Source organism: Sceloporus occidentalis, unplaced genomic scaffold, assembly GCF_023333645.1.
Source record: "Sceloporus occidentalis isolate IW3139 unplaced genomic scaffold, rSceOcc1.0.p SCAF_13, whole genome shotgun sequence".
Lineage (NCBI taxonomy): Eukaryota > Metazoa > Chordata > Lepidosauria > Squamata > Phrynosomatidae > Sceloporus > Sceloporus occidentalis.
In genome coordinates, this window is record NW_028316993.1 from 36,062 (window position 1) to 48,275 (window position 12,214).

The 12,214-nt window shown below is 48.3% G+C and overlaps 1 long non-coding RNA gene across 1 annotated transcript; it reads right to left on the reverse strand.

Moving 5' to 3' along the window:
- Positions 1 to 1,615: 1,615 nt before the first annotated feature.
- Positions 1,616 to 11,063, reverse strand: LOC149304442 (uncharacterized). The gene is made up of 3 exons (XR_016271849.1): positions 10,830 to 11,063; positions 7,234 to 9,452; positions 1,616 to 3,333 (listed from the first exon to the last, which is right to left on the reverse strand). It is a non-coding gene; the product is annotated as an uncharacterized LOC149304442 (long non-coding RNA).
- Positions 11,064 to 12,214: the final 1,151 nt, after the last annotated feature.

The window sequence follows — 12,214 nt, forward strand, 5'->3', positions numbered from 1 at the left end:
GCCCAGACCGATCTCTGCCTTCCCTGACGACTGCGCCTGCGCCATTCCCCCACCTCCCCCCAAGGAAAAGGAGCCGGCCTTTTCCTTCTTCTGCCCCGCAACAAGCTTCTCATTGGCCGCCCTTCCTGCCTGTCGGGAGCTTCTCAAGAGCTCGTCAATAGCGCCTGCCGATTTCCCCTCACGAAATGGCTGCCTTTGGGCTACCTTTTCTCCATTTACTTTATTTTTTTACTGTACTCCCCCCTTTTAAAAACATTTTAATTTTTATATTTTTTTATTTTACATTATATATCAGGCTTTAAATTTTAATTATACGAGAACATGAAATAGAAATGGAAAATGTTTAAAAACAAATAAGAATTAAAATCAGACAACCGTATTATATATATAATATATGATATAGAAATGAAGTCAGTTCGCTTTAACAAATGAAACACTGGACGCCTCTCCTGCCTTCTTTCCTCTCGCCTGGCCTTACAAAGGCGAGGTGTGATTTCCCTTTAGCTTGCAATGCCTCAGTGGAGACACAGGAGGGCGACAGGGAGCCCTTCATTCCAATGACGGCAAGGCCATTCTGAGAGGCCCGGCCCTCCGAGCGCAGATGGCTAGAGCGTCGCCACGGACATGGTCTACCACCCCCATCTTACAGGGCCGGCCCTCTAATACTTGTTCCTAGAACGTCTCCACGGCGACGCTCTAGCCTTCCCCCACTCTGTGGCAAGCCCTCTAAGGTGGGGTTCCTAGACCGCCTCCGTGTCGACGCTCTAGCCATATGCGCTCGGAGGGCCGGCCCTCTAAGAGATGTTTACCAGACTGTCTCCGTGGCGACGCTCTAGCCTTTTCGCACGCCCTGACAGACCCTGCGAGATGTCCACTCCTAGAGCGGCTCAGAATAGGGTTTGGGGGGGGCTCTGCGGGGGCGGGGCCGGGGCAGCCCTTTCAGACCGGCGCCGCAGACGTCGGAATGAAACGCCATCGCAGAGCCAATTAACTCCCCGGCGCCCTCCTGTGTCTCCGCTGAGGCATAGCAACACCAAGTTAAAATAGATTCATTCTCCACAATAAAAAGTATGAAATATACCTTAAATTTCAATTAAATATAAAATATAAATTACAATAAATAATAAAATATTGATAAAAATGTTATTTGCTTACGGGATTATTATGCTATTTACTTAGTGGGGGCAAACTTTATTTTATTTGTGGAATCCACCAACAAAGTGAATAATAAATGAAATAAACCTTCGCCCAGCAACTAAATAATAAAATGAACATTGCAAGCACCAACACAGTAAATACCAAAAGGAATATTACATCTACTTAAGAAATAAAGAAAATAGATGTTACACCCACCAACTAAGGAAATAATGATAAGAATCAGAATAAGAATCATTTAATTCAATGATAAATGAAATAAACATTTGTCTATTTGTTGCCTGCCCCAACAAACTAAATCATACATTACAATAAACATTTCACCTGTAAATGACTTCCCTACAGCAGCCTAGAATTAGAGGGACCCAGGAAATCCCATTGAGTCCAAAGCCTTTCGGCCATCGCCTCCAGATCAATAAAAAACACAGAACGACAAGAAAAACAAAGCAATTCATTTCACATCCAGTGTGCTTTATTTCTTCCAAAGGTGTGGCGGTAAGTAACCATCATGTATGGAGATATACACACACATAAAGTACAAAACTGGTCCAGAGGACTCCTAGGATCTTGCACAGTAAACATCCCAGACATTGACATTTCAAGACAGAAGGGAAGGAGACCCTCTTCTCCCAGGCAGCCATACAAAATGAAGGCACTCCATTAAAGACAGTCACTATCTCATGTCCCTTTTAAAAAGTGTACAATAGATGCTACATGTTCTCTTTTAATTGTTAGTTCAGGCTGTTTTTCCACAGGAACCTAAGTTCAAAACACATTTGCTAATAGGGATACATTGGGGAACACATGCCAATAGGGAATCATAGGGAAACACCTGCCCATAGGGAAACACAGGAGAACATTTGCCCATAAAGAAACATTGGGGAACACCTGCCCAAAGGGAAAGATTGGGGAAAGCCTGCCCATAAGGAAACATTGGGGAATGCCTGCCCATGAGCAAACATTGGACAACAATTACCCATAGGGAAACATTGTGGAGGGCTTGACCATAGGGAAGCACACTGAAAGCTCTCAGCATTAGTTTGTTCCTTGACAAATATTGAAGTATTATTCATTTAGCATCCTTGCCCTTCAGCCAAAAAAGTCCTAAAGTTGGTGTTCCCTGCCCTATGACTTACAATCTATTGGGGGGGGGGGCATGTCCAGCGGAGACCATCTCTTCCTTCCTTCCTCCGTAGGGGATGGAGCCGGGGCCGCCTCTTCCTCCCTCCCTCTGGGCTGGACACTCCCTTCCTCGCCTGCTGCTGCTGCTGCGTCTGGGCCTGGATGCGCCTGACTCTCCCTCTGGACCTCCGAAGGGGCAGCCTTGGCACCTGGGACCTCGGTGGCGTTGGAAGAAAGAGAGGAATCAGAGGCGGCACAAGTGGCCTACCTCCAAACCCAGGATCCAGGGTCCCAAGAGTGTCCGTGGGGCAGGCACTGCTGGCTTTTGGGGGGGCTGCCGCTCTCCTCCTGGGCCTCAGCCGCCGTTCGGGGCTCTCTTTGGCAAAGAAAGGAGAGGGCAGGGAGGTCCAGAGGGGTCCCAGGGGCAGGGGCAGGGGACAAGTGCTGGTGCTCCCTCATTTCAACCAAAACCCTGACAAAAACTACCATCAAAGACCACTGAGAAGAAGAAACCACACAAGATCGCTTTTTAGCCGCGGCGCTAAAGTGCCACGCTAAAAGGCCAACCCAACGACCGCTACGCAACAAGACTTCCCTAAACCACACTTCGAAAACCTTGCTATGCAACAACTTCATCTGCTCAGAGAGAGACAAAAGACAGGACGCAGCGTTTGTGTTAATGGTGGGGTTCCTTTTATTGTTTGTGTTAGTGTTAGTAGGGATGAGTGTTAGTATCTGAGCAGCAGACCAAATGAGACCAGCACCACCACTTGTCCCCTGCCCTTCCCAGCTGGGACCCAAAAGGAAAGCCTAAACGATGGCTGGGAAGTGAGGCCCTCGAACAGCAGCCAGGGGCACCAGGAGGCAGCCGGGCGGTGGCTCCGGAGGAAGAGGGGCCACCAAAGTCAGCCAGCAAGGCCTCTGAGGAAAAAAACCTACCTGGAAGACGTCCTCGAAATCAGCGAGGCCCTACCTGCTTAAAGTCTGCCCTGAACCCAGATCCCTACCGGAAAGGTAAGCGCCTTCAGAGGGATCCTCTGCAACTGGGAAACCTGACTAAAAACAAAGATGGACAACGAACGGTCAGTGAACCAAAGCAAAGCTCCTCTGAAGAAATCCTGCCAAGAAAACCCAAGTCCTTTCTGACTTACGGAGGGCCCAAGGCAAACCTATCGGCGGGTTTCCTAAGCCGCTTTCTTCAGAGGGAGGGTTGCCATTGCGATCCTCTGAGGCTGAGACAGTGTCGCCTGCCCAGGATCAGCCCACAGCTTACATGGCTGAGCCGGCATTTGAACCCTGGTCTCCAGAGCCATACTCCAGCGTCCAAACCACAACTCCACACTGGCTTTTTAAGGTGAACTGCCATAAATCGAATAAGAGATACTCCAGCTATTCTGCTGCTCTGGACAATCATAACACCAGGCTCTCCCCAAACTATACATCCCAGCTTTCCACAGGAGGAACCATGGCAGTGAAAGTGGAATCAATACGCTGACATATGTCTTTGCGGGTGCGCGCACACACATGCAGATGCGCTAGGCTTAGGGGCAAAAGACCCCCGTGAATATGGAAAACCCGCAAACAATAAAAACGCCATGTTTTTACCTGAGACGACGCCTCTCTAGAAATCTCTAGGCCTTCCGGTGCAAATCTGCGCTCACCGTCCAACAGACACTGACCACAGAACTGCACAGAAGGACTTGCAAAGGCCTACTAGAGTGTTCTATTAATCTCTAGCTCCTCCAGTGCAACTCTATGGTCAACGTCCGACAGACACGGACCATAGAACTGCGCTGGAGGAGCTACAAAGGCCTAGGAGAGTGTTCTCTCTAGGAACCTATACATTCTCCGTGGCAACTCTCGGGTCAACATCCGACAGACACTGACCATAGAACTGCGCTAGAGGAGCTACAAAGGCCTAGTAGAGTGTCCTCTCTGGGAATCTCAAGCCCATCCAGGGCAACTCTGTGGCCAACGTCCGACAGACACTGACCATAGAACTGCGCCGGAGGAGCTACAAAGGACTAGTAGAGTGTTCTCTCTAGGAACCTATAGGTCCTCCGTGGCAACTCTGAGGTCAACGTCCGACAAACACTCACCATAGAACTGCGCTGGAGGAGCTACAAAGGCCTAGTACAGTCTTCTCTCTATGAACCTATAGGTTCCCCGTGGCAGCTCTGTGGCCAACGTCCGACAGACACTGACCATAGAACTGCGCTGGAGGAGCTACAAAGGCCTAGTACACTCTCCTCTCTAGGAATCTCTAGCCCCTCCAGGGCAACTCTGCGGTCAACGTCCGACAGACACTGACCATAGAACTGCGCTGGAGGAGCTACAAAGGCCTAATAGAGTGTCCTCTCTAGGAATCTGTAGCCCCTCCGGGGCAACTCTGCGGTCAACGTCCGACAGACACTGACCATAGAACTGCGCTGGAGGAACTACAAAGGCCTAGTACAGTCTCCTCTCTATGAACCTATAGGTTCCCCGTGGCAGCTCTGTGGCCAACGTCCGACAGACACTGACCACAGAACTGCGCTGGAGGAGCTACAAAGGCCTAGTACACTCTCCTCTCTAGGAATCTCTAGCCCCTCCAGGGCAACTCTGGGGTCAACGTCCGACAGACACTGACCATAGAACCGCGCTGGAGGAGCTACAAAGTCCTAGTACACTCTCCTCTCTAGGAATCTCTAGCCCCTCCAGTGCAACTCTATGGTCAACGTCCGACAGACACGGACCATAGAACTGCGCTGGAGGAGCTACAAAGGCCTAGGAGAGTGTTCTCTCTAGGAACCTATACATTCTCCATGGCAACTCTGTGGCCAACGTCCGACAGACACTGACCACAGAACTGCGCTGGAGGAGCTACAAAGGCCTAGTACACTCTCCTCTCTAGGAATCTCTAGCCCCTCCAGGGCAACTCTGGGGTCAACGTCCGACAGACACTGACCATAGAACCGCGCTGGAGGAGCTACAAAGTCCTAGTACACTCTCCTCTCTAGGAATCTCTAGCCCCTCCAGTGCAACTCTATGGTCAACGTCCGACAGACACGGACCATAGAACTGCGCTGGAGGAGCTACAAAGGCCTAGGAGAGTGTTCTCTCTAGGAACCTATACATTCTCCGTGGCAACTCTCGGGTCAACATCCGACAGACACTGACCATAGAACTGCGCTAGAGGAGCTACAAAGGCCTAGTAGAGTGTCCTCTCTGGGAATCTCAAGCCCATCCAGGGCAACTCTGTGGCCAACGTCCGACAGACACTGACCATAGAACTGCGCCGGAGGAGCTACAAAGGACTAGTAGAGTGTTCTCTCTAGGAACCTATAGGTCCTCCGTGGCAACTCTGAGGTCAACGTCCGACAAACACTCACCATAGAACTGCGCTGGAGGAGCTACAAAGGCCTAGTACAGTCTTCTCTCTATGAACCTATAGGTTCCCCGTGGCAGCTCTGTGGCCAACGTCCGACAGACACTGACCATAGAACTGCGCTGGAGGAGCTACAAAGGCCTAGTACACTCTCCTCTCTAGGAATCTCTAGCCCCTCCAGGGCAACTCTGCGGTCAACGTCCGACAGACACTGACCATAGAACTGCGCTGGAGGAGCTACAAAGGCCTAATAGAGTGTCCTCTCTAGGAATCTGTAGCCCCTCCGGGGCAACTCTGCGGTCAACGTCCGACAGACACTGACCATAGAACTGCGCTGGAGGAACTACAAAGGCCTAGTACAGTCTCCTCTCTATGAACCTATAGGTTCCCCGTGGCAGCTCTGTGGCCAACGTCGGACAGACACTGACCACAGAACTGCGCTGGAGGAGCTACAAAGGCCTAGTACACTCTCCTCTCTAGGAATCTCTAGCCCCTCCAGGGCAACTCTGGGGTCAACGTCCGACAGACACTGACCATAGAACCGCGCTGGAGGAGCTACAAAGTCCTAGTACACTCTCCTCTCTAGGAATCTCTAGCCCCTCCAGGGCAACTCTACGGTCAACGTCCGACAGACACTGACCATAGAACCGCGCTGGAGGAGCTACAAAGGCCTAGTAGAGTATCCTCTCTATGAACCTATAGGTTCTCCGTGGCAACTCTGTGGCCGACGTCCGACAGACACTGACCACAGAACTGCGCTGGAGGAGCTACAAAGGCGTATTACACTCTCCTCTCTAGGAATCTCTAGCCCCTCCAGGGCAACTGTGCGGTCAACGTCCGACACACACTGACCATAGAACTGCGCTGGAGGAGCTACAAAGGCCTAGTACACTCTCCTCTCTGGGAATCTGTAGCCACTCCAGGGCAACTCTGCGGTCAACGTCCGACAGACACTGACCATAGAACTGCGCTGGAGGAGCTACAAAGGCCTAGTACACTGTCCTTTCTAGGAATCTCTATCCCTCCAGGGCAACTCTGTGGCCAACGTCCGACAGACACTGACCACAGAACTGCGCTGGAGGAGCTACAAAGGCCTAGTAGAGTGTCCTCTCTATTAACCTATAGGTTCCCCGTGGCAACTCTGTGGCCAACGTCCAACAGACACTGACCATACAACTGCGCTGGAGGAGCTACAAAGGCCTAGTACACTGTCCTTTCTAGGAATCTCTATCCCTCCAGGGCAACTCTGGGGTCGATGTCCGACAGACACTGACCATAGAACTACGCTGGAGGAGCTACAAAGGCCTAATAGAGTGTTCTCTCTAGAAACCTATAGGTTCTCCATGGCATCTCTGGGGTCAACGTCCGACAGACACCGACCATAGAACTGCGCTGGAGGAGCTACAAAGGCCTAGTAGAGTGTCCTCTCTAGAAATCTCTAGGTCCTGCAGTGCGACTCTAGGTAAAGTTGACCACACAGTGGCACTGGAGGAAAGCAGATATCCCTAGAGAACACATTAATCAAACCTATAAATGATCAAAGCTGCAAGTATGGACGGATGAGTGTACACACACACACACGTACTTACAATTGAGTAAAGGATCGAGTCCAGTGGAGACTGTCTCTTCCATCATCCATGGCTGGTGCTGATTGGTCGGGGTCGTCGTCCTCCTTGGCCGGACCCTTCCTTTCCTTCTTCTCCGCCTGGATGGCGTGCGGCTCTCTCTCGAGGCATAGGGACAAAGAGATGGGGGGGAAAAAAAGGTTCAGCGTACAGCTGTGGGGTGACAAAGGGGTGCCCTGGCTGTTCTCCTTAGCCCCTAGCCTTAACATCTTGCTCAGTGGGTTCCTCCCGTTTCTACCAAGGCCCCTTGGGTGCCACTCTCACGGCCTCAGACATTACCCTGTCCTTACCTGCCTCCTCCTCCCATTAACTTTGGCCTGCTCTAGAGAAGAACGCATTGCATTTAGCTCAGCCTCTATAAGCCAGCCCCCCCCCCCCAGCTAAACCATGGCCCTCCCGACTGGCTTTTAAAATGTGGGAGGGCCATCCTCCTTCCGGGACGGCAGAGAAAGAACCCAGGCGGTGTTAAGCACCACGTTCAGAGAAGCCCGGTTCGGACTACTTCACAGAAACCCTTTCCTCACTGACCTCCTAACCTTCACCCCCAGCCAGTGCTCTTGGCCTAATTCTAACTACGATGGGACCCTGTCTACACTATGCAACGCACCAGGAAACCCAGAATCCCTCCCCGTATTTCTGCCCATGGATCCCGATTAGAGAACGCACCCCAATCCAGCTGTTTCCCTTTCCCATCTCCGTTCTTCCCACTGTCTCTCTTCCAAAAGGTCCAGTTGCAGCTTAGAGAACGAATGGCCAGGGAGGGCAAAAGGCTCCGCTACCAGTTTGGGGGCGCTGGGGTCGGAGGGGAGCCCCAGAGGAAATCCTCCCCGACCCCTCCTGCTGCCATGCAGGTCCAGTCAGCAAAGGTGCTCCTGGAAGGCTGGATTTTAAAGGGACTTCCTTCAAAGGAGGAGTCTGCAGTCCGGCTTCTGCCTCTTTCTCCTTCTGCCCAGAGAAAGGTTTGCCCGATGCGGACCACAGAGAGCCATTCCTGGCGGAGGATGCCAAGAGCCACGCTGGAGGGGAGCGAGGAGAGGCGCCCCTGCCGTCGCGGGGAACGCCACGGAGGCCGGACGTCTTGGTCGCCAGAGGGGCCTGCCAGGGCTTGCGGGATTAGAAGGGAGAGGGGTCTGGGAGGACCTTGGAGGCTGACTGCAAGAGGCATCTTCCAGTTAATCCCAAAGGTGCCATCCTGGTTTCAGGGGGCTTGTCAGGTTTAAGCAGGGAAGCTATTTATCGGGGTGGGTTTTTTTAAAACAAACAAATTAAATACAAATAAATAATAAAATAATAAACTAAAATAAAAAAATACACGGTGGCCCTGAAAACTATTTAATTCGGTCGTTTGATCTGGGGATTTTATTTTATTTTAGGGTTTTTAACATAAAAGTCTGGGAGCAAGATGGCGGGTCCCCACGGCGTCCCCCACGGCGCCAGGGGCGCGTCCCCTCGCTCTCCCTCCGGTGGGGCCCGAAGCATGCTCTGCCAGGGATGCCGCTCTGCCTTGGGCAAACAGTCAGAAAGGCTCTGCCCAGAAGGCCAAAGGGAATGAAGCCGCTGCAGCGCCCCAAAACGGAGGCGGAGAGTTTCGCCCCCCGGGAGATTAGCCCTCCAAGCTGCAAGGGGACGTTTCGGAAGAGAAACAACGGGACGGCCGATTGGACAAAGAAACGGCTGAATTGAGCCACGCCCTCAGAATCTAAATCCAGGGACAGACCTATGGGCAGAGACGACGGTTTCTCGGGGCGCCGCGTCTGCTCACAAAGGTCCCATGGCAGTTAGAAGTCAGGGTTTCTAGGCCATTGCTCTTCCCCTGCTCCGTGCCAACGAAACGCTACCTGAAACTGTGGCGGACACCTTCCTTGGCAGCGGCTGATCCGAAGTCTGTCCGACGGTTCGAGGCATTTTACAACGCATTTAATCGATGCTGAACCTATAGAAGGGAGTTGCTCTGTGTCTCTCTGTCTCTCTGTCTGTGAAGCATTCTCCTTCATGCTACAAGGCCTTGTCTTCACCGAGTTGACTGCAGCTTCCATCCTCAGCTGGGCACTGTTTTCAGGGGTTCTCCTTTCTTCTCTCTTGCTTTCCTCACTCTTCCTTTCTTCCTTCCTTCTCTGTTCTTTTCTTCCCTCTGCCTTTCCTTTTTTCTTCAAAGACTTTCAGGTTTCGTTCTGCCTCAAGCCCTGTGATGGGAGAAAAGCAGAGCATAAAATCAATGGACGCAAACAGAATGACAAAGCCTTCCTTCCTTCCTTCCTTCCTTCCGTTTGCCTGCCTCACAAATCTATAGGCATACTTCTTAGATATACTATCTAAATAAACAAGACGTATTCTTCACCAAATAAGCAAAATAAAACTGTGTTTCTGAGGCTGAGAGAGTGTGACTAGCCAAAGGTCGCCCATTCGGTTCCACAGCCCTCCCAAGAAAGACACACAAAAACCCCAAGAGTCTCTGAGTGACGCCTTGAACTTTAGATCTGAAACAGACACAGAAAGACCACCTCTGCAAACACCATATACAAAGAAATAAAAATGTACAATACAGGCATATCTAATCAATAAAATAAACATGTAATAATACAATATGAAATAAAAACATAGAAAATAAGTAAAATTACTGTTTATTATATTTTAATTATTTTATATATACAGTATATATATATATATATATATATATATAAAACATTAAAATAATTAAAATATAATAATGAAATATTGTATTATAAAAAATTATAGTAAAATAAAAAGATATAAAATAAATAAAAATATACAATATATGTATGATTAAAAGAATTACAATATAATAATAAAATATTTTACAATTATAATAAAATAAAAGAAATAAAAATAAAAATACACAGATATACAATAAATATAATGAAACATCAAAATAAAATAAAATTAGAATAAAACCAAAAAATATCAAAACAAATAAAAATATACAATATATACAGGATATACAGATACATATATGTATCTCAGAATAGAATAGAATAAAATAAAAAATGCTATATATATATATATATATATATATGGGAAATATAATAAAAGTTTATGGATAAAATATTTTAAAATATAATAACATTATAAAAAAATTAATGCATAAAATATACAATATATAATTATAAAATAAAATATATCAAAATATTACAAAATATAGTAAAAAATAATAAATGAAAATAAAGTATATAATAAGACTTTAAAAATATAATAAACTTATAACACAATAAATAGAAGTATCCATACATGTGGATATAATAAAAATATAATAATAAAGTCTGATAAAATAAAATAAAAATATTATAAAATAAAATAAGCATATAATAAAAATAAAAACATACCATAGTAGACACACATAGAATTAAAATATGCTTTAAAATATTATAATGCATAATTAAATAAAAGGAACTTACAATAGAAATCAATGTAAATGTACAATACATATCATATGTACAATAAACATAATAAACATATATATCTATATATAAGTAAAACTTGACTTTAAACCTGCCCTTCCTTGCCCCTGAGGAGAAACCCCCCCGCGTTCCCTTGCCCCTCACCCTTCCAAAAGCCTCAGTCCGATTCGAAGCGACCCAGAGAACGTTGTTCCCTCACGCTGTACGGAAAGCCGCCTTGGCCACACTGCCCCGACCTCTTCTCCGCTCGCGAATCCCATTGGCCCCGGCGGCTGCGCGCCACGCGGTAACAGCCACTCCGGAAGAAGCGCGGGAAAGCACCGCTGCCTTATCTCCAAGGGCCCAGACCGATCTCTGCCTTCCCTGACGACTGCGCCTGCGCCATTCCCCCACCTCCCCCCAAGGAAAAGGAGCCGGCCTTTTCCTTCTTCTGCCCCGCAACAAGCTTCCCATTGGCCGCCCTTCCTGCCTGTCGGGAGCTTCTCAAGAGCTCGTCAATAGCGCCTGCCGATTTCCCCTCACGAAATGGCTGCCTTTGGGCTACCTTTTCTCCATTTACTGTATTTTTTACTGTACTCCCCCCTTTTAAAAACATTTACATTTTTATATTTTTTATTTTATATTATAAATCAGGCTTGACATTTTAATTATACGAGAACATGAAATAGAAATGGAAAATGTTTAAAAACAAATAAGAATAAAATCAGACAACCGTATTATATATATAATATATGATATAGAAATGAAGTCAGTTCGCTTTAACAAATGAAACACTGGACGCCTCTCCTGCCTTCTTTCCTCTCGCCTGGCCTTACAAAGGCGAGGTGTGATTTCCCTTTAGCTTGCAATGCCTCAGTGGAGACACAGGAGGGCGACAGGGAGCCCTTCATTCCAATGACGTCAAGGCCATTCTGAGAGGCCCGGCCCTCCGAGCGCAGATGGCTAGAGCGTCGCCACGGACATGGTCTACCACCCCCATCTTACAGGGCCGGCCCTCTAATACTTGTTCCTAGAACGTCTCCACGGCGACGCTCTAGCCTTCCCCCACTCTGTGGCAAGCCCTCTAAGGTGGGGTTCCTAGACCGCCTCCGTGTCGACGCTCTAGCCATATGCGCTCGGAGGGCCGGCCCTCTAAGAGATGTTTACCAGACTGTCTCCGTGGCGACGCTCTAGCCTTTTCGCACGCCCTGACAGACCCTGCGAGATGTCCACTCCTAGAGCGGCTCAGAATAGGGTTTGGGGGGGGCTCTGCGGGGGCGGGGCCGGGGCAGTCCTTTCAGACCGGCGCCGCAGACTTCGGAATGAAACGCCATCGCAGAGCCAATTAACTCCCCGGCGCCCTCCTGTGTCTCCGCTGAGGCATAGCAACACCAAGTTAAAATAGATTCATTCTCCACAATAAAAAGTATGAAATATACCTTAAATTTCAATTAAATATAAAATATAAATTACAATAAAGAATAAAATATTGATAAAAATGTTATTTGCTTACGGGATTATTATGCTATTTACTTAGTGGGGGCAAACTT